This window comes from Balaenoptera physalus (assembly GCF_965194825.1).
Source record: "Balaenoptera physalus genome assembly, chromosome: 5".
NCBI lineage: Eukaryota > Metazoa > Chordata > Mammalia > Artiodactyla > Balaenopteridae > Balaenoptera > Balaenoptera physalus.
In genome coordinates, this window is record NC_138884.1 from 29,687,253 (window position 1) to 29,711,693 (window position 24,441).

Below are 24,441 nucleotides of genomic sequence, written 5' to 3' on the forward strand. Positions count from 1 at the left end.
TCATTCTGTATTCCCTGACCTGGAGAGAAGCAATGTCACTAACTAGGGTGTCCAATCCAGAGCCCAAAGAGTTACACCTTAGCTCCCCATCATTATCCTCTCTGCTTCTAATCAGTTGCTAAATTCTACCTCTTAAATATTTCTGTCTGCTGTATGGTGGTTGTGTGCCCAGGCTCTGGAGCCAAATCGCAACTATACCACTTCCTGACTGCATAATGTAAACATAAGTTGTTTAGCCTCTCTAGACCTCATTTTTCTCCTCTGTAATATGGGGATAGAACCTACCTCATAGGGACATGGTGAGTATTAAATGCAACAATCCAGGCACAGTACATAGCACTGTGCCTAGCACATAGAAAGCATTCAATAAATAAAGATTATTTTATTAACATCACCCCTATTGACATTATATTTGTTCAAACCTCTGTCCTTTCTTGGCTAGCATCCTAACCGGTCAGCAATAGCATCCTACCCGGTCTCCTTATGTCTTATTTTGTGTCTCATCAGCCCATTCTTCATACCACTACCCAAAAATCTGATCTAAAACATATTAGCCTAGAATAGAAATGCAGTGAACTGGGCAGTGAATGGTGCATAGTCTTTGAGTCAATCACATATGGTGGGGAAAAGTCTCCCCAGATTGGATCTACCTGAAAATTAGTATCGGCTCAATGGAAAAGACAAGGACTTGTAATCAACTTTCAAACACAAATCACACTTCCAAAATACTAGCAAACTTCCTCCACAGCAAATTCTATTCATACCTATTAAGCTTGGCCAAAGTAAGTGGTTAAGGTCACTTATTACAAGACTCTAGTTCCTGATTCTTTGTTAATTGTCCAAAACATAAAGGAGGTGAATGTTTACAACTATCTTCAATACCAAAGGAAGCCCACTAAGAATAGCTAGGTAACACCGAATTTTTGATAAGCATTTTTAAAACTCTGAATTGTCAACAACCTGAAAGAAATTTAATCAACATTTTACCAAGCCCTGAAAAAAAATCACGTGAAGCAGCGTTCTCTATTATTTATTTAACCACATATTTAGTCAAACACACTTACAGAATTAATATTGTTCACTCTTTAAACTAACAAGACAATGCTAATCTCTTGATTTTCACCTCAAAATTGCCAGAAGGAAGAAATACTCAGAACATCACATTTTTCTGTAGTTGAGTCAGCTGTGCTTTTAAAAGATTCTGCAGCAAACCAAACCTTATGGAATAACTGATGTCTTCATTACTGCTTTCTTTGTAAGTAATGTCATCTGTCATATAATCCCATCTTGAGCTATGTTATTAAAAAGTTATAGAAGACAGAGATAGTGAGATCAACATTAGTTCCTTCACAGATGAAACCACAAAATCAATGAAGCAGCATTATTCATACAGAGATCAAAGGAAATGTACAACTTTTGCTGATATTATGCCAAAAAAATAGTTAAAAGGCAGAGTTTCCATATCATCACACAAGTTCTGATCACAAATTTAAGTGATCGTGTGCATGTATTTGAAGAGTTGAGAAGGTAACTTGTTCAGAGAATTTGTAAAATGGCTAAAGACCAGAGACAATTCTAAAAAGAAAGTTTTCAAAATTCTGCCTCTATCCAAACTACAAGAGTCTTATTTCCAAAAAATATGTTAGCAAATAATGCATCAGATTCTTTCTAAAATATTGGAACCCAAATTTATAATTTCCTTAGCTCTGTCTAGAATTTTAAAAGTGCACAGATCTGACAGGGTGAGAGAGTGTCATGGACATATATACACTGCCAAATGTAAAATAGATAGCTAGTGGGAAGCAGCCGCATAGCACAGGGAGATCAGCTCGGTGCTTTGTGACCACCTAGAGGGGTGGGATAGGGAGGGTGGGAGGGAGGGAGATGCAAGAGGGAAGAGATATGGGAACATATGTATATGTATAACTGATTCACTTTGTTATAAAGCAGAAACTAACACACCATTGTAAAGCAATTATACTTCAATAAAGATGTTTACAAAAAAAAAAAAGTGCACAGATCTAAAGAAGTTTATGTTTGGACTTCCCTGGTGGTGCAGTGGCTAAGAATCCGCCTGCCAATGCAGGGGACACGGGTTCGAGCCCTGGGCCGGGAAGATCCCACATGCCTCAGAGCAACTAAGCCCGTGCGCCACAACTACTGAGCCTGCACTCTAGAGCCCGCGAGCCACAACTACTGAGCCTGCGCACCACAACTCCTGAAGCCTGAGCATCCTAGAGCCCATGCTCTGCAACAAGAGAAGCCACCGTAATGAGAAGCCCACGCACCGCAGCGAAAGAGTAGGCCCCGCTCGCCGCAGCTAGAGAAAGCCTGCGTGTAGCAACGAAGACCCAACACAGCCAAAAATAAATAAAATTTTAAAAGTAAATAAATAAATAAACTAAAAAAAAAGTTTCTTTTTTGTGGCAGTCAGGCTTTTAGCACATATGAAAAAAAAAACTGGTATTTAACTCAAAATAAATTGTAACAATGAATAGGACTAATAACATATTTAACTTTTTACCCTAACAACAGCAGTTCCCATAGGTGGCAATAGGAGAAAAACCGCAAGCATAATGTGATGAAAGAAATACACATGAATTCATTCCTGTTTCCTCTATAGAATTTGATGAGATTAACAATTCCCTACAAAGCCAATTAAAACTACTGATGAAACTTTCTGAGATTGCATGAATCATTTTGAACTTTTCAATTTGGCCTACAGCTATTACAGTCTTCAGAAAAATCCTTAGCAATAATCAACATTTTCATCTTACTGAGAAAAGAAACCTTGAAAGAAGCAGTAGTTTCTCTTTCATTTGATGTATCAAGGCTCTTTCAAGCATATGCCCAATTTCTGGAGGTAAATTCAATGGCATGATCTCAAGAACAGCCTCTCAGTCCAGTCCTATTTTCAAACCAAAGATGACTGTACCACCAATATATTGCTGTTATGTTTTGACAGATGGCTGCAGTAACATATTACTCCATTTAGTTAAACAGGCTCTATTCATCAAGGCATCTAAGTCTTTCCTTTGTAACATTCACCAACACTCATTCTTTAGCATAAACTTTGCTTTTCTTCACATTCTGTGCAATAGGTGCTTGAGAACAAACATCCAATTATCAACACCATCATTATTGTCTCTACCTTACAATATCCTACAAGGGCAGTGTGGTGTAGTGGAAATTACATGAAGTTTGAAATAAGGCAGATCTTGGTTTGAATCCCAAGATCACTTACTAGACATATGTCCTTGGGAAAATTTCTCACTCTGAATCTCACCCTGAATCTGTTTCATCATCTGGAAAATAGGAAGAATAATACTTCATTTGTAAAGTTGTAAAAATTAAATGTAGTATATATACAAAGTACCCCTCCCCACCAAATGATAGATATGAAGGCTTACATTGAAGCAATAAGTTCTCATTCTCCCTATCTTTCGGAAGAGCAAGGTCATGCTTTGTATTACTATTTTAATAATGATGACAAGGCCTCCATGAATTACTTAATTTCACTCCCTGCAGTCCATAGTTATCACTGATCCATTCCCCACCCCTGCTGCTTTCATTCCTACCCAGGTGACCCTATAAGAACTGGAGTCAGCTCCAGAATTTCTATATAGACGGAACTAGGGGTAAAAATCTGGTAAGAAAGAGACGTTAGAAAAATTGTCTTGAAGCTGAATTTGCACGGCAAGGACACTGTTTTTGTTCCAGTAAATAGAGGGATTTTTGCATTGATGCTGTGCATATAAAGCAAGCACCCTGTTTTCATATATGCTGCATGTTTGGGGAGTTTTCAGGAGGCCGATGGAGATACAAAGGACCTTAAAAATCCCCCTTCTCCTATTGTGTCCAGCCATCACTTAGCCCATCGTCAAACATTACCCTCCATGACACTTTTCAAAATTCTTAGATCACATTAGTAACTACACCCGAAATACTCTTCCTTTCCTATAACCTATTCATTGCTCCATGCCTATCCTAAGAAATATTCAAAGTTACAAACTGCTCATTGCTCATCACCTAACTGACCAAAATTTCAGTCAAGAAAACTGCAATATACTGGCTAGTGCTGGAGCCAGACTGCCTATGTTCAAGCAGGTGTGTGACACTGGGCAAGTTTCTTATCCTCTCTGTGTGTCAGCTTCCTCATCTATAAGATGAGGATAACAGTAGTAATCTATCCCATGAATTGTGGCAAGGACGAAATGAGTTAATCACTATAAAGTGTGCTGTGAAGTTAGTGATATATAAAGGTTAGCTATTACTATTGCTAAGTTAAAACGGTACCATCTTATACATACAGCATTCCTATAGGCACTTGTCTAAAAGTGACTGCCTCTGAAAAAGAGTGGATATATGTATTTGTATAACAGATTCACTTTGCTGTACACGTGAAACTAACACAACATTGTAAATCAATTATACCCCAATAAAAATTTAAAAAAATAAAAAAATAAAAGCAACTGCCTCATAATCAGTTCATCTAGATATTTGGTAATAAAGCCCCACTGAGTAATGCCCAATATCCACTTTTATTCCATTTTGATCTATAGCAATGTGTTATTTTGTAATTCATTGTACATATATTTATTGAGTACTTACTATGTGCCAGACACTGTGCCAGGAGCTAAGAATAAAACGGTGAATGAAAACAGATATAGCCCCTCCCCTGGTGATGCCTACATACAGTGGGGGAGAGCACCACCAATCCAATAATCATAAAACAAATGGAAAACATTAAGTATGAAAAATGTTGCAAGGTGAGTTACATGATGCTGTAAGAAGGCCAATTTGCCAAAAATCAATTTGCAGAAAGCCAATTTGCCAAAAGTCAATTTTCCAAATGACTGATTCACTGAATTCCCTGACAAATCACTGAAAGCTAGTTCACCAAAAACCAATTTCTAGAAAACCAATTTGACGAAAAGTAGTCTGCCAAATTATCATTTCATCAAATGACTAAGTTACTGAATTATTAAGGATTTTTCGAAGACTTCATTTCACAGACGTTGCAATGCAGTCCTTTCATGACGGCTCTTTAACTCCAAATTTGACAGTCTGTCTGGGCTGGATATCAATTTCATGTTTTCACATTTTAGATGCCAAGTCCTTCTCTAAAGCCCAATGATCCAGTACTCCAATGTAAGCAAATGGTGGGCTTCTCCTTAAATGCAGTTTACTGTCTTTAGACTTAAGCCTCTTCCAGAAAGATTGCTGCAGAGAACCACCCTAGACCAGGGTGATGAACTGCTCTCCGGTAAGTTGGCTTTTGCCAACTTTGTTTTTAGCAAATCTGTAATTCATGGAACTGACTCTAAGTTAACTGTTTTTCAGTGAAATTACCTAAAGTCCATGCTTTAGAACTGTGGAGTTTGGCTTTGTCATACAGGTGAGAGAAGGCTTCATTGAGGAAAAAAATAACTGAACTAAGGTCAGTAGGGCAAATTTTAAGAACCACCAAGCAAAAGGGGGAGGAAACAAAGGGAAAAGCATATGCAAAAACTATTTGAAAGGATGAAACACTGAAATTAGAAGAGTTTGCAAAATGGCCACTGTGGGTGGAATACAAAGAACGTGGGGAAGCATAGTGTGAACAGAGGCTAGAAATACGGTTGAGAGCTAGACCTGTTGTGCCCCACAGACCATAATAAAAACTTCTGTTCTTATTTTAAGAATGGGGAGCTTTAATACATTTAAGTAGAGGCATGACATAATCAGATTTGCATTTTCAAGGATTAGTTTGCAAGTGGTGTGGAGACAATATTTTAAGAGTGTGCTGGTATAGGCTATTTTCTTACCTGGAAATTTATTATTGTGGTAGTTCAGAAGACAGAAGATAGTACTTAGACTAGGGGAGGCAGAAAAAGTGGAGCAAAGTAAATTACTTATAGACTTATTTAGGAGGTCAGAACAACAGAATTTGTTATGGGGTATTGGATATGAAGGTGAAGAAGAGGAAAGGAGGAAAGTGTCTTGGACAACTCCTATATGTCTGGTTTGCATAGCTAGATGGTGGTGCCATTCCTGAGAAAGGGAAAACTAGAAGACCAGGTTTGTATAATACTCCCTCAATGTATTACTGTATATTTGTATATTTTATGTACCTATCAGAATATATTCTTTCAAATTTTAAGTTATTCAGAAATGAAATGTGAGTTTGATTGAGTTTGGTTAAATGTGAGTCTGCTTGTATACAATTTAGTGCCTCGTGTGTGTGTGGGTATTCCATAAGCCATAATCTTTTTCATCAGCCTCCATTATTACTAGACTTGAAGCAACTAACTCAACCTCTCTGTGTCCCAATTTCTTCAGCCTTAAAATGGAAATACCAGTGCCTGCCTGGGAAGAAACTAGCTAGCCTATTTCTACAATCCATTCTCTCCCTTTACTGAAGGGAGGCCCCTAGAAAAGAAGGAAGTTGACCTAGTTAAATTTCCTTATGAACATGCTAATGACAAACCTCCTGGCAAACTTGAAGCAAAGTTAATTGCGCCGAATCATCATTTCACCCAATGATGCCAGTGAAATCTCTGACTCTTGTCTGACTTGATAATGCAATCTTTTGTGTTAAGATTAACACAGAGGACACTGGTGAGGATTAAATGAGTCAATGCTTGTGAAAATGCAGTGCCAAGCTTGTAGCAAGCACTCATTAAGTTGGCTATTATTAATAATATATTATTATAATGCCAAGAAAGAGTAAGAGCTATCATTTATAGAGTGAATATTATGTGACAGGCACTTAAGTGTCTTCTATGGATTATCTCCTTTAATCATCAAAGAAGTCTATGTTGTATGTTTATTACCATTATATAAGAAGCCTAAAGCCTGGAGATTAGTTTTCCCAAAGTCATATAGCTAGTAAATTGTGGCACTAGGTTTTACACCCAGGCAGTCTAACTCTCCAGTTGAGCTCTCATTCCCAATTCCAAATAACAGTGCCTTGTTACACTACCCTGTCACTGAAAGCCCACTGGAGTGTCCATCCAGGTGCTATTTTAGTATGATGAAAGCATAATTTATTAACAAGCACCAAAATGGTCTTAAAACGTTAATGTACTTTCTAAATATATGTGACTTCTACCGAGGGAGTTACTAACCTCAGGAGAAGTAAAAACAGAAAAAACTATTATTTTTACTCCATTTCTCAAAATGTAATGACCCTTTGATAGTCCACCGAGCACAACCCCCCTGGGCTGCCCCCAAAAGAGGCATAGGGATGGTCAGTTACGAAACAATAAAATAAAACTGGAGTTTTAGGAAAATTAGCAAGCGGTTTGGTGAGTTTCTTTCTCTCTGTGCTCGTATTATACAAGCTATTTTATCTCCTTATTGCCGTCTTATAAACAACAGTTGGGATAAGCAAAGCAAAAGAAGAGATATGAGTTAACTCTATCAACTTTGCTAATAGCAATAATTAACATATATGGCTAAAATATTATTTTGGAGGGTAAAAGAGTATTGATTTGATGTGATTTGAAATTATATTTAGAAATGGCCTTGGTATTCCACAGCCTTTATTACATAAATGATAGTTATAAACTATGGGCACTCAATTTAGTCTTATTTCGTTCATTCAGGACATTCTTTTTTTACAACAACACCATAGATTGGATATGAAATCATATTTCCATGGATTTTTACAAGCCACACAATACTGAGAATAAAATGATTAAACAGCAGTGTCCCCGGCACTGACGCAGGAAGGTGGAAGATTATCTAATGTTACCCAGGAAGCATGACGGTAGCCATGTTCCTGCCCACTGTGGTTGTTTTCAGTCTAGGTATCCAACAGGAAGCAATTATTCCTGCTACAGGAAGCAGAGCCTAGCCTTGAAGAAAACAGGGCATGGCAAAGGGAACAAAGTACACAGCAGCCAAATGAGGAAAAGGCCGTATTTAAAGTAAGCTCTAGGAACTTCAGATGCATAGGTAAAGAAATTTCTGCAAACAGTTATAAAGGCTTTGATACAAAAAATGTCACCATTCTATGGCAGATTTGAATGGAACCCTCCAAAGTAAGAGCAGCAGGACTTGAAAGAAAATCAGTGCTTTGTGACCACCTAAAGAGGTGGGACAGGGAGGATGGGAGGGAGGGAGACGCAAGAGGGAAGAGATATGGGAATATATGTATATATATAGCTGATTCACTTTGTTATAAAGCAGAAACTAACACACCATTGTAAAGCAATTATACTCCAATAAAGATGCTAAAAAAAAAAAAAAAAAAGAAAAGAAATCTAGATTGGAGCAGAACAGAGAAGAATGCTTATTAAGAAGGAAATGGACATTGACATCAGTATCCCATTTGTGAAGAATTCATATTTAATTTTATACACATATGCAAGTCAACTGTACATAAAAATGTATGTTGTTTTTAGAAACCCCCATATGAATAACTTCTTTCCTTAAGTATTGTTGGAGATACCAGAACTGAAAGGACCTGTTGGGAGAGACAATCTGCCATGGGCAGTTATCATACTGCACATTTTTGCAGGGTGTGCCATGAAAGCAAAGCCCTGACCACTCTCTGCCCAGGCCATTTCTGAAATTTGTGCTTGCAGAGAGCAATCTTGAGAGATAAGGTAATGCACCCATCACAAATAAAGAGTAGGCTTGCTTACTGCTTGCTATAAAAACAGTGGATTCCCAAATTCAGTTAGAATATAACTGACTGCATGTGCAGGCTCCCAACTAGGCCCTCTGTGTACCCCCATGTAAATGAGGGGCAAGGGGAACCAATGCAAACATACTGATGCTCATGCATTGATGAAACAGTAACAGGCTAATTTATTAGCTTGCAAGCATGGTAAAATCAAATCCCAGAACTGAAAAACCCTGCTTGACACTATAATAAAGATTCCAGGGCCCAGAATAGATGAATAACATCTTTCATAACGCATTTGAGTTTTAAAAATATGGTTTATTTTTTAGAGCAGTTTAAGGCTTACAGAAAAATTCCCCAGAAAGTTTAAAGGATTTTCATATTCCTCCACCTCCAATTTTACCCTATTATTAATAACTTAGAGTGGTACATTTGTTACAGTTGATGAAACAATATTGATACATTAGGGCTTTTTACAGGAAGAAGGGTGGGGCAAAGGAGCTATTAGCAAAAGAAAGGAGGGGATTATTTTAGGCTGGAGGACATCTTTTGGGGGAAAGGGAACTACAAGGGTTTTATCATGCAGATAGCCTCTCTTCCTCTGGGGGATAGAGAAGGCCCTCAGTGGCAGATTACCTCTGGTCAGATTGGTGCTGACCAGAAAATTCCAGACTGGTTGATTAGGATTAAGGGCAAAACTGTAATGAGGTTAGATATTAAATCTAGGTTTGGTATCATAAATGTTAGCACAAGTGACACCACTTTGGGCCTGTGATTTTTCTCTTTAACACCACCAATGAGGGGAAAGAAGTATTTGTTGTGTGCCATTATTTGCGAGACATCTGATATACACTAGATTATTTAATCCATAGAACATCCCTGGCAATAAGGTGATATTCTCACTTTGCAGATGAGAAAGCTGAGGTCCAAGTATGTATCTCACCCAAGGCCACAACATAAAAGAGGGAGGTACAGTCAATCTACTTAGGTCTGTTTTGAAACACAGTTAATATTTCTTCTTCACTAATCTGCAACTGAAAATAAAAAGCATACAACATATTAAAAACCAGAAAGATTATTTGGCCTGCTTTGTTACCAATTCTCTGGTTCTTTGTTTGCTACCACAACAGTCTACTTTTTAGAGCTAAAAGGGCCACTTCAAATAAACATTCTAGATTGCTCTTCATGAGAAAATGCTTTATAACTAAAGCTGACTTAAGCACTATCTTCCTAAAATACAAATAATTTCTTCTACATTGAAGCCTATAAAAGACTCACATCTTGTTTCATCTAAGCAATAAAATTCTCTGGTGACACATCTTTGAGAAAGAGTATGTACAAAGCCTCAGAAGTAAGGCAATAAAACATTACTTGAAACATTTAATAACCTACATGTTGGCAATGTCCACATCATCTTAAGAAAACTCTTCAACATATATATAATAATATACATAACATTTTATATATATATTTTTCCAGTTACAATAGAGGAAGCTAACATGAATAATCGCTAAAGATTTATAATACCACTAAAGAACTTACTTCTTGTCAAATTTCTCTTTAAAAATATTGATATATGCCAAACGAGCATATCCCCAAAAGGATTTTTACTAAAACCAAGATTCATTAATAATTATTAATAATTTATTAATAATTACTGACTGCTGAGTACTGGGAGACACTGTGCTGGGTGCTGGGCAAGGAACAGGAAGAAAGATAAACATGATGTCTAGCCTCAAAGAACTTAATTCCTCAGGTAGAAGACAGACATTCAAAAATTACAGAAAAAATAATTATAATTGTGATAGGTGTTAGACAGTAATACGGGATACTCTGAGGATATTTTATAGAATACTTGATCTATTTTGTGAAGTTAGGTAAAATTTCCCCTGAAGATAGGACATTTAAATTGAGATCTGAAAGAATGAGTTAGTGATACTTGAGGAAAGGGACCGCAGCAGGGAAGGTCTACTATGATTAAACACACACACACATACATATGTGTACAGCTAGCACAAGGTTAAAGAGCTTATCTAAATAACTGCAGAGGTTTTTTGCAACCAGAAGTTGTTATTTTATTTCTGTAAAACATTCCAAAACTAATGAGATAATTTCCAGAAAACTTCTAAGAAAGTTAAGCCAAGCACTGGGCTCTGTACCTTGCATATTTCATTTAATTTACTCTTTCAACAAAATTATGAGGTAGCTATTTGTAGGCCCTGGTTTTATTCCTTCTACAATTTGCCAAGCCAAAGTGTGTCTTGCACACTGATTGTCACAGCAGAAACTTTAAAAAGAACCTAAACAGTAAATGATAAAGTTCTCTGTCCTGCCTTCCATCTAAATCTTCAAAACCCGTACACAAACACTGCATAATTATCCATTCCAGCCCTCTCCCCTTCTTAGCAAACTTGAGTTTTCAGACTCTGTAAACACCCCAATCTCATAACAAGTAAAACTGCAGCCATGCCACGGCCAATCTACTTTCTTGCTTTCCACCTCATTCCTACTTACATCACTCTGTGATTACATGGCCCTCTCTGAGCCAGTCAAAGCCTTGGTTGTCCCTGACCAGAAAATTTTTCACCTCTCAATGTTCAAAAGTAGCAATGATAGTTGTGAGTTCCTGTTATAGATAAGTGAAGAAGAGACACACAGATCTAGTCTTAGGGAGAAGATAAAGTGAGTTGACCAAAATAAGATTTAGATAAAAATTAATAATCCCACCCAGTGTTTTTTCCTGTATCACATGTTGATTATTTTAGGCAGAATAGGAAAAACTGTTACAGTTTTTAATGTGCCTATAAATATTTATGTCCATTTTCTAGGTTTGGAATCTTCCCACCATTTCTTTATTTTGAATTCATGTTCAGCCAGTTATGCCTGTTTTGATCTTTGGGGATTTTTAAAACATCAAATTTCAAGTTTCAAATTTTGTTTGAATGTAACAACAGGTAAAATGTCTATAGATCAACAAGATGATACTGATATTCCAACTCCCCTCAGGCAAGAGGGCAGAAATTTACTGCCTAGATTTTGAGAAAGATCCTCTTATGATGATGAAAGTCTTTGAGATAGCAGCAATAATTGCTGTATGATGTAAATTGAAGGTAATGAATAGTAAACCCTGATTATCTCCAAGGTCTTCAGATCCTTCCTAACCCCCAAAACCACCCTGCACCCTTTACAAGGCAGACATTTGGCCAACAGGCATTTCACTCATGACTAATCCAAGCCTAAGATTGTCCTTGAATAGGCACTGAGGTTGCACATTTGTTTCATTATAGTTTCCATTCTGAACTTAAAGCTTTTTTCAAAGACTTTCATCAAGATGAATCTCATTATGCACCTCATGCCTGTTGATTTTAGTTGCCACAAAAAGCCAAAGTTAACTCTCATCTTCAGGACTCTAATTCCTATAAGGCTCTGAACATCTTTTCTGACCCATTTCTTATCCTTGTCGGGCACGTAAAACTTTCCACTGGGCCCTCTGAGACTCAGTCATCAGCAAAATCGCCTTCTCTAAACATTTCCTTCACTTTTTGCTTTAAAACCTGATCAGCCCTCTCCTCTGCAGCCCAAACTCCCAAACTCCACCACTGCGAAGCCTGGAGGTGGAGACGATGACATTCCTGCTCCCTGTAGCTCCTTCCAGACCCCTCTTCTTCCCTCCTCCATAAAGCTGCCCATTTACATTTTATGACATCAAACGACAGCACTAACTCCCTTTCCCTGCTGCGGTTCTCAAACAAACCCCAGGCTAGTCTTCCTCCACCCCATTCCTTGGAGATTTTAGTTCTTAACTCCCTGACACTGTCTCAAACCGCATTCCTGTCATAATTCTCAGTGGACTTCAGCGTCCACATAGATGATCTACCCAATACATTACCACTCAGTGCCTTGCCCTCCTCTCCTCCACTGATTTTTATTCTCCACCTTACCTCAGCTACTTACTCGCACGGCCATACCTCAATCCTCGTCTTTCCCAACGACTACCGTCAGCCCTCCATATCTGTGGGTTCCACATCCTCTAATTCAACCAATAGTGGATTAAAAATATTCAGGAAAAAAAAAAATCCAGAAAGTTTCAAAAGGCAAAACTTGAATTTGCTGTGCACTGGCAACTATTTACACAGCATTTACATTGTATTTATATAGCATTTACAGTTGACCCTTGAACAACATGAACAGTGCAGGTCCTTACACGTGGGTTTTTTTCACTAAATACTACAGTACTGCATGACCCACGGTTGGTTGAATCTGTGAATGTGCAACCGAGGATACAGAGGGCTGACTGTAAAGTTAAACATGGATTTTTCCACTGCACAAAGGGTCGGCGCCCCTAACTCCCACACAGCTCAAGGGTCAGCTGTACATTGCATTAGATATTATAAGCAATCTAGAGATGACTTAAAGTATATGGCAGGATGTGCATAGGACATATGCAAATCCAATGCCATTTTACATAAGGGATTGAACATCCATGGATTTTGGTATCCGTTGAGGGCACTGGGAAACAACCTCCTCAGATACCAAAGGATGACTATATTGCCTCTTGATCATCTCAATTTGAGGTTTTCTCACTTTGACTATCATCTTCTATTTTTCCAGCTCACTACCTCTACTTGGAATCTGGAAAATTTCAACAATCCTCTGACCCCACCAGAACCTACAGTTCATTGATTCTAACATCTTTTTCTCATCTCCCACCCCTCATATCTTAACTTCTGTCCTTGCCCAGCTTAAATTGCATGGTCAATCATAATCACTCCTTTGCATACACTCTTCACTCTCCTGCCCTTTTCTTGTCTCCCTGTACATGGCTAAACCACAACCCTGGTAATGTCCAACTCTCTGCCTATTCTATGGTTGTACTTGTGCATGTTGTGCATGTACACACGGCTGGAGGAAACAAATAAACAGACTGACTGGTTTCACTTATATTCATGACCTCTAACTTCAATGGGCCCTAAATGCTGCCTGGAATCATACTGTATTTCCATTCTCCTCAACACTAAAAAACGATTACATGGCTTTACCTCTTTCCTAAAATCTCCAACTCTTCTTTCAGTCTCACTCTCAACTGACGACCTTGCTTTCTATTTTACTGATTAAATAGAAACAATCAGATGAGAATTTCTGCAGACTCCCACAACCACATTCACCCACCTACCTGCAGCTGCTGTCTCTCCCGTTACTGAGTGAACTTGTTCATGCTCCTAGCAAAGGGAAACCCTTCCATTTGTGCACTAGATCCTTTCCCATCTACTCAAAGGCATTGTCTCAGCAATTCTTCCTTCTCTCTCCAGTATCAAGAATTTCCTCTCCTTTCCTAGATATTTTTGCCATTAATGAACAAACATCCTTTTTCTCCTTTCTTAAAATTTTGCTTTACCCTGCTCTGTGTTATAGCTACCACCCCATTTTTTCCCTTCTTGTTAGCAAACCTTCTTGAAAGAGTTGTTTATTCTTGCTGTCATCAATTTCTTTCCCATTTTCTCTTCAGTCCCCTACAGGCTTTAACACTCACCACACCACTCCATCCAACTGCTTATCTTTACATTGTTAATTCCAGTAGCAATCCTCATTTTATTACACTATTTAGCAACATATAATGTAGCTAATTGCTTTCTTCATGCGGGATACCAGGATACTTGGTTTTCTTTCCACCACGCTGGTAGCTTCTTCATAGCCCCTTCTGTTGTTTCTTCATAGTCTTCCAAATATCTTAATATTATAGAGCCCAACTTAGAGCTATTTCTCTTCTCCCATCTACACTAATTCCCTTAGTGATCTCAATCATCCACCAGTGGGCAAATTAGAAATGCTAGACCTGCCTCGGTTTAACATGGAGGAAGGGATTCAAAGGCTTAAGGAGATTGGAATGTTAGAGTGGATTTGTCATTTAAGACCTAGGTATCCATATCGGAAGGGTCCAGAAAACATATCTTTCACCACTACTGTGAGAAATAAACTTGTGAGAGGAGCCCCAACATCTCTGAAGAACTCTGTGATCACTCTTCTTTATAGGGCAGGCCTTATAGCAGGGACAGCAGTCACTGAATTGGAAAACCTAAATGCAATGGGAGTGATTGAATCTCAGAGAGCAGGGATCAAGTGGCAGCCCTTAACTGCCAAAGGCAAGGTGCTCTGGTTACCATAATGGACAACAGAGACGTAGCAATCAGAAAAGTCTGACTTGCATAGACCTAAGGCATTGGCTAGTGGATCATGGTGTTCCTAGAAATGAAACAGATAGGAAGCCTACTAAATTCTTACTTGATCTGTATAAGCAGGAAAGTTCTAGGCCAAGTGAAGACAAGTCTAACCTGAATCATGGAAAGGAAGAGCCATGGTCCTTCATTTAGTTCCCAGACTTGAGCCAGTTTGTAGACCCAGAACCCCTTGGATGAACTGCCAAAAATGTATACTGTTAATCTTTCTCCCAGCCTTCCCCAAAGTAACCTACAGCTTTTTGCCAGGGTAACTGTGATTGGGCAAAAGGAAATACTCAGAGATTTGGGGGACTACTGGACTCTGACTCAGAACTGACACTAATTCCAGGAGATCGAAAACATCATCGTGATCTACCAGTTAGAGTAGAAATGTATGGAGGTCAGGTGATCGATGGAATTTTAGCTCAAGTCTGTCTCACAGTGAGTGAGCCCAGTGGGTCCCCTAACCCATTCTGTGGTTATTTCCCCAATACCAGAACTAATTATTGGAAGAGATATACTCAGCAACTAGCAGAATCCCCACAAAGGTTCCTTGACCTGTGTAGTGAGGGCTATTCAAGTGGAAAAGGCCAAGTGGAATCCATTAGAACTGCCTCTACCTAGGAAAATAGTAAACCAAAAGCACTACCATATTCCTGGAAAGACTGCAGAGATTAGTGTCACAATCAAGGACTTGAAAGATGCAGGAGTGGTGATTCCCACCACGTCCCCATTCAACTCACCTGTTTAACCTGTTCAGAAGACAGATGGATCTTGGAGAATGACCGTGGACTATCGTAAGCTTAACCAGGTGGAGACTCCAACTACAGTTACTCTACCAGATGTGGTTTCATTGCTTGAGCAAATTAACACATTCCCTGGTACCTGGTATGCAGCTACTGATCCGACAAATGCTTTTTCTCTATACCAATTGGTAGGACCACCAGAAGCAGTTTGTTTCCAGCTAGCAAGGCCAGCAGCAATACACCTTCACTTTCCTGTCTCAGGGGACTAAACTCTCCAGTCCTAACTTAGGGGATCATAATTTAATTCACAAGTATCTTGATTGCCTTTCTCTTCCACAAGATATCACACTGCTCCATTACATTGATGACAGTATATGGATTGGACCTGGTGAGCAAAAGATGGACCTGGAATAGGAACTACTCTAGACTTAATGGTAAGACACTTGCATGCCACAGTGAGAAATAAATCTGCACCTATGGCCTCATGGGGAGTTCCCTAAATCAGTTGACAGAGGAAGAGAAGACTCTGGCCTGGCTTACAAATGATTTTGGACAATATGCAAGCACCACCCAAAAGTGGAGGGCTATAGCACTACAGCCCCTTGTTCTGGGACATCCCTGAAGGACAGTAGTGAAGGAACTCCTCCCAGTGGGTGAACTTCAAGCAGTGAACCTGGTTGTTCACTTTCATTGGAAGGAGAAATGGCCAGACATATGATTACATACTGAATCACTTTTTCCCCAGCCACCCCTGTATTCACCCAATGTTCTCATGGACAAAGTGGTCATGGTGACAGGGATGGAGGCTATGCATGGGCTCAGCAACATGGACTTCCACTTACCAAGACCTGGCTATGGCCACTGCTGAGTGCCCAACCTGTCAACAGCAGAGACCAACACCATGGCACCAGTTCCTTGGGTGGTAGCCAGCTACCTGGTAGCAGGTTGATTACACTGGACTCCTTCCATCATGGAAGGGGGAATATTTTGTTCTTACTGGAATAAACATGTACTCTGGATATAAATTTGTCTTCCCTGCACACAATGCTTTTGCCAAAACTAACATCTATGAACTTACAGAATACTTTATCCACCATCATAGTATTCTACACAGCATTGCTTCTGATCAAGGAACTCACTTCACAGCAAATGAAGTGAGGTAATGGACCCACGCTCATGAAATTCACTGATCTTACCATGTATCCCACCATCCTGAAGCAGATGGCTTGACAGAATGGTGGAATAGCCTTTTGAAGACTCAGTTATGGTGCCACTAGGTGACTAGAACTTGCAGGACTGTAGCAAAGTTCTCCAGAATGCTGTATATGCTCTGAATCAGCATCCAATACACGGTGCTATTTCTCTCATAGCCAGGATTCACAGGTCCAGAAACTAAGGGATAGAAATGGGAGGGGTACCACTCACTATTTCTCCTAGTGACCTTTTTTGCAAAATGTTTGCTCCCTGTTCCTGTGACCTTACGCTCTGCTGGTTTAGAAGTCTTAGTTTCAAAGAGAAGAATGCTTCCACCAGGAAACGCAACAATGATTCCATCCCACTCATTAAAAAAAAAAAAAAAATGAGATGGCAAAAAAATGTCACAGATGAAGGAGCAAGGTAAAAAACCTACAAGACCAAATAAATGAAGAGGAAATAGACAATCTACCTGAAAAGGAATTCAGATAATGACAGTAAAGATGATCCAGAATCTTGGAAATAGAATGGAGGCATGGATTGAGAAAATATAAGAAATATTTAACAAAGATCTAGAAGAACTAAAGAACAAACAGAAATGAACACCACAATAACTGAAATGAAACATACACTAGAAGGAATCAATAACGGGATAACTGAGGCAGAAGAACGAATAAGTGAGCTGGAAGACAAAATGGTGGAAATAACTGCTGATGAGTAGAATAAAGAAAAAGGAATGAAAAGAATTGAAGACCACCTCAGAGACCTCTGGGACAACACTAAACACACCAACAATCAAACTAGAGGGGTTCCAGAAGAAGAAGAGAAAAAGAAAGGGTCTGAGAAAATATCTGAAGAGATTATAGTTGAAAACTTCCCTAACGTGGGAAAGGAAATAGTCACCCAAGTCCAGGAAGCACAGAGAGTCCCAAACAGGATAAACCCTAGGAAAAACACACCAAGACACATATTAATCAAACTAACAAAAACTAAATTCAAAGAAAAAATATTAAAAGCAGCAAGGGAAAAAAAAAATAACATACAAAGAAATCCCCATAAGGTTATCAGCTGATTTTTCAACAGAAACTCTTAAGGCCAGAAGGGAGTGGCAGGATATACTTAAAGTGATAAAAGAGAAAAACCTACAACCAAGATTACTCTACCCAGCAAGGATCTCATTCAGATTCAGTGGAGAAGTTAAAAGCTTTTCAGACAAGCAAAAGCTAAGAGAATTCAGCACCACCAAACCAGCTTCACAACAAATGCTAAAGAAACTTCTCTAAGCAGGAAACACAAGAGAAGAAAAAGATCCACAAAAACAAACCAAAAACAATTAAGAAAATGGTAATAAGAACATACATATTGAATTTAATAACCTTGAATGTAAATGGATTAAATGCCCAAACCAAAAGACACAGACTGGCTGAATGGATACAAAAACAAGATCCATATATATGCTGTTTACAAGAGACCCACTTCAGACCTAGGGGCACATAAGGACTGAAAGTGAAGGGATGGAAAAGATATTCCATGCAAATGGAAATCAAAAGAAAGCTGGAGTAGCAAAACTCATATCACATAAAATAGACTTTAAAATAAAGGCTGTTACAAGAGATAAGGAGAGACACTACATAGTGATCAAAGGATCAATCCAAGAAGAAGATATAACAATTATAACGTTTATGCACCCAACAGAGGAGCACCTCAACACGTATGGCAAATGCTAACAACCATGAAAAGAGAAATTGACAGTAACACAATAATAGTAGGGGACTTTAACACCCCACTTACACCAATGGACAGATCATCCAAACAGAAAATTAATAAGGAAACACAAGCTTTAAATGACACAATAGACCAGGTAGATCTAATTGATATTTATAAAACATTCCACCCAAAAGTGGTAGAATACACTTTCTTCTCAAGTGCACGTGGAACATTCTCCAGGATAGATCACATCTTGGGTCACAAATCAAGCCTAAATAAATTTAAGAAAATTGAAATCATATCAAGCATCTTTCCTGACAATAATGCCATGAGATTGGAAATCAATTACAGGAAAAATACTGTAAAAAACACAAATACATGGAGGCTAAACAGTGCACTACTAAATAACCAAGAGATTACTGAAGAAATCAAAGAAGAAATAAAAAATACATTGAAACAAATGACAACAAAAACACGATGACCCAAAACCTATGGGACACAGCAAAAGCAGTCTAAGATGGAAGTTCATAGCAATTCAATCTCACCTCAAGAAACAAGAAAAATCTCAAATAAACAATCTAACCCTACACTTAAAACAACTAGAGAAATAAGAACAAAGAAAACCCAAAGTCAGTAGAAGGAAAGAAAGCATAAAGATCAGAGCATAAATAAATAAAATAGAAACGAATAAAACAATAGCAAAGATCAATAAAACTAAAAGCTGATTCTTTGAAAAGGTAAACAAAATTGATAAACCCTTAGCCAGACTCATCAAGAAAAAAAAGGAGAGGACGCAAATCAGTAAAATTAGAAATGAAAAAGGGAAAATCACAACTGACACTGTAGAAATACAAAGGATTATAAGAGATTACTACAAACAACTATATGCCAATAAAATGGACAACCATGAAGAAATGGACAAATTATTGGAAAGGTACAACTTTCCAAGACTGAACCAGGAAGAATCAGAAAATATAAACAGACCTATCACAAGTAATGAAATTGAAACTGTAATTAAAAATCTTCCAACAAACAAAACTCCAGGACCAGATGGCTTCACTGGTGAATTCTATCAAACATTTAGAGAAGAGCTAACACTGATCCTTCTCCAACTCTTCCAGAAAATTGCAGAGGGAGAAACACTCCCAAATTCATTCTACAAAGCCACCATCACCCTGATAACAAAACCAGAAAAAGATATCACAAAAAAAGAAAATTATAGACCAATATCACTGACGAACATAGATACAAAAATCCTGAAGAAAATGGTAGCAAACAGAATCCAACAGCACATTAAAAGGATCATACACCATGATCAAGTGGGATTTATCACAGGGATGCAAGGATTCTTCAATATACACAAATCAATCAATGTGATACATCACATTAACAAATTAAGGAATAAAAACCATATGATCCTCTCAGTAGATGCAGAAAAAGCTTTTGACAAAATTCAACACTGATTTATGATAAAAACTCTCCAGAAAATGGGCATAGAGGGAACCTACCTCAACATAATAAAGGCCATATATGACAAACCCACAGCAAGCATCATACTCAATGGTGAAAAACTGAAAGCATTTCCTCTAAGATCAGGAACAAGACAAGGATATCCACTCTCACCACTCTTATTCAACATAGTTTTGGAAGTCCTAGCCACAGCAATCAGAGAAGAAAAAGAAATTAAAGGAATAAATATTGGAAAAGAAGAAGTAAAACTGTCACCTTCTGCCAACGACATGATAATATACATAGAAAATCCTAAAGATGCCACCAGAAAACTACTAGAACTAATCATTGAATTTGGTAAGGTTGCAGGATACAAAATTAATGCCAGAAATCTCTGGCATTCTTATATACCAACAATGAAAAATCAGAAAGAGAAGTTAAGGAAATACTCTCATTTACCATTGCAACAAAAAGAATAAAATACCTAGGAATAAACCTGCCTAAGGAGGCGAAAGACTTGTACTCAGAAAACTATAAAATACTGATGAAAGCAATCAACGATGACATAAACAGATAGAGAAATATATCATGTTCTTGGATTGGAAGAATCAATATTGTGAAAATGACTATACTACCCAAAGCAATCTACAGATTCAATGCAATCCCTATCAAACTACCAATGGCATTCTTCATAGAATTAGAACAAAAAATTTTACAATTCATATGGAAACACAAAAGATCCCGAATAGCCAAAGCAATCTTCAAAAAGAAAAACAGAGTTGGAGGAATCAGGCTCCCTGACTTCAAACTATACCACAAAGCTACAGTAATCAAGACAGTATGGTACTGGCACAAAACCAGAAATATAGATCAATGGTACAAGATAGAATGCCCAGAGATAAACCCACGCACATATGGGCACTTAATTTATGACAAAGGAGGCAAGAACATACAATGGAGAAAAGACAGCCTCTTCAATAAGTGGTGCTGGGAAAACTGGACAGCTACATGTAACAGAATGAAATTAGGACACTACCTAACACCATACACAAAAATAAACTCCAAATCATTAAAGACTTAAATGTAAGACCAGACACTATTAAACTCTTACAGAAAAACATAGGACAAACACTCTTTGACATAAACCACAGCAAGATCTTTTTTGACCCACCTCCTAGAGTAATGGAAATAGAAATAAAAATAAACAAATGGGACCTAATGAAACTTAAAAGCTTTTGCACGCAAAGGAAACCATAAATAAGACAAAAAGACAACCCTCAGAATGGGAGAAAATATTTGCAAATGAAACAACAGACAAAGGATTAATCTCCAAAATATACAAACAGCTCATGGAGCTCAATATCAAAAAAACAAACAGTCCAGTTAAAAAATGGGCGGAAGACCTAAATAGACATTTCACCAAGGAAGATAAACAGATGGTCAAGAGGCACATGAAAAGATGCTCAATATCACTAATCATTAGAGAAATGCAAATCAAAACTACAATGAGGTATCACCTCACGCCCATCAGAATGGCTATCATCAAAAAATCTACAAACAATAAATGCTGCAGAGGGTGTGGAGAAAAGGGAACACTCTTGCACTGTTGGTGGGAATGTAAATTGATACAGCCACTATGGAGAACAGTATGGAGGTTCCTTAAAAAACTAAAAATAGAACTACCATACGACCCAGCAATCCCACTACTGGCCATATACCCTGAGAAAGCCATAATTCAAAAAGAGTCATGTACCACAATGTTCATTGCAGCACTATTTACAATAGCCAGGACATGGAACCAACCTAAATGTCCATCAACAGATGAATGGATAAGGAAGATGTGGCACATATATACAATGGAATATTACTCAGCCATAAAAAGAAACGAAACTGAGTTATTTGTAGTGAGGTGAATGGACCTAGAGTCTGTCATACAGAGTGAAGTAAGTCAAAAAGAGAAAAACAAATACTGTATTCTAACGCATATATATATGGAATCTAAAAAAAAAAAAAACGGTACTGATGAACCTAGTTGCAGGGCAGGAATAAAGAGGTAGACATAGAAAATGAACTTGAGGACATGGGGTGGGAGGGTGAAGCTGGGGCAAAGTGAGAGTAGCATCAACATATATACACTACAGAATGGGAAGCAGCAGCATAGCACAGGGAAATCGGCTTGGTGCTTTGCGATGACCTAGAGGGGTGGGATAGGGAGGGTGGGAGGGAGGCTCAAGAGGGAGGGGATATGGGGACATGTGTGTGCATATGGCTGATTCGCTTTGTTGTGCAACAGAAACTAACACAGTACTGTGAAGCAATTATAGTCCAATCAAGATCTATTTTTTAAAAAATGCAAAGAAGGGAATTAGTGTGCTGGCTGGGGTGATTAATCCTCACTATCAAGAGGAAATTGGACAGCAACTCTACTATTAATACAATGGAGATAAGGAATGCATTGTCTGGAATACAAGAGATCCCTTAGGGCATCTCTTAGTATTACCATGCTCTGTGATTAAAATCAATGGAAATCTACAACAATCCAATCCAGGTAGGACTAGTAGTGGCCCAGATTCTTCAGGAATGAAGGTTTGGGTCACTCCACCAAGCAAAGAACTACAACCAGCTGAGGTACTTGCTGAAGGCAAAGGGAATACAAAATAGTAGTGGGAGAAGGCTGTAATAAATATCAACTATAACCACATGACCATTTACAGCCTTGTCATAAGTATTTCCTCCTTTTTTCCTTATGAATGTGTAATATATTTGCTTAGTATAGATAACAAAAATATTTGCTCAGACTATATATTAATATATATAACAAGTATAACAAATATTGTTTTCTTTCCTCTGTTATTCCCTTGTCACATAACATAGGATGTAACAGATAGTTATTAAGTATTATTAATTTTACATCTCAGCATTTAAGTTACAGGATATCAGCCAATCCACAATCCTACCACTCAGTCCTCTTAATGCTTTACTTTCTACCTTATTTTTGTCTTCCAACGCGGCACCATTTCCAGTAAAGGCGAACTTTTCTCTGTAGTTTTACTTCCATCTATTGGAAAAGGAAAAGTTCCAAAGCTATTCCTGTGTTCTAGCATGACTGTCTTAGATCCATCAATTACTTCATTTCTCTTTTATCTTCAATCTCTTCCTGCAAACTAACTCGGTCTCAAGTTTCCTCTACCCAGCTCCTATCTTGTCTAAACTGCCATTCTTTTCAAGATTATCCTTACTGATGTATTAAATATATTGGTGTAACCATTTTGTAAATTGGTAAAAACCAAAACACTATTAAGCAAAGTAAACAACTTACAATTTTGTTCCTTTTTCTACTGGACATTTCAACTGAACCGTTTTAAAGTTTCGTCTGTATTACAGGCCGTTAACGTCTGATTTCAGAATCATATTAGTCAAGTCTTCACGGAACTATAATTAGGCAATATTTTCCAACTTAAAGGCCTCCAATTAAAGCCTAAATTCTTATGGTGAATCTTTGGAATTTAACTTGAAAGAGTACAAGCATGATGACTCCATCTATTCTTCTTTATTATAAACCATCTTCAGTGTCAGCCTACACGTAAATACTGTGAAAATTTCACCTTTTTTATTTTCAGAGTACTCTTTCATTCTTTCTCACCTGTCATTTTCCTTACTCTCCCCCCATTTTTCGGACAACATAAATTTTCGACATGCCACAAAAGCTCATTAAAAAGATATTTGCGGGCTTCCCTGGTGGCGCAGTGGTTGAGAATCTGCCTGCCAACGCAGGGGACACGGGTTCGAGCCCTGGTCTGGGAAGATCCCACATGCCGCGGAGCAACTAGGCCCGTGAGCCACAACTACTGAGCCTGCGCGTCTGGAGCCTGTGCTCCGCAACAAGAGAGGTCACGATAGTGAGAGGCCCGCGCACCGCGATGAAGAGTGGCCCCCACTTGCCGCAATTAGAGAAAGCCCTCGTACAGAAACGAAGACCCAACACAGCCATAAATAAATAAATAAAATAAAAAATAAAAAAAAAAAGAATATCCTTTAAAAAAAAAAAAAAAATTTGCTAAAGATAACGGATCGTCTCTAAATGTATACGGCCACCAGTACAGCCCTTACTTTAATAACCACACGCAAGAGAAAGGCAATCTCATTTAGGAGCCCTAGCTCGTTTCTTGATGAATGAGCCACGACCTCAAACGATTTCCCTTCAATCTGGATTCTGAGTTCTTTTCCTTACTTTCTCCCCAAATGCTCTTCTACTCGCGTTTCCAAAACTTTCCCATTCACAAGATTTTACCTAAATAAAACTTTCTCGGCCTTTCACAAGTAACCTGACTCGGACAGAACGGATAGAGATGGGAAGGTGGAACTCGTAGAGTCGTAGTCACCTCCAACGCGTCCGCTCCCGGCCGCCTCTCCCGGGAAGCCTCCTGTGACTTACACACGATCCCCAGTGACGCTGCGGTAGCCGCCTCACTCAGCCAGAGGCAGCCGCGCCTGCGCAGCAGCTAGGCTGCGGGTC

General features: G+C 38.4%; 1 long non-coding RNA gene across 1 annotated transcript; it reads right to left on the reverse strand.

Annotated features, from left to right (window-relative positions):
* Positions 1-394: 394 nt before the first annotated feature.
* Positions 395-24,331, reverse strand: LOC309661632. Its single transcript, XR_014264120.1, has 3 exons — positions 24,217-24,331; positions 22,914-22,983; positions 395-1,292 (listed from the first exon to the last, which is right to left on the reverse strand). It is a non-coding gene; the product is annotated as an uncharacterized lncRNA (long non-coding RNA).
* Between the last annotated feature and the right edge of the window lie 110 nt (positions 24,332-24,441).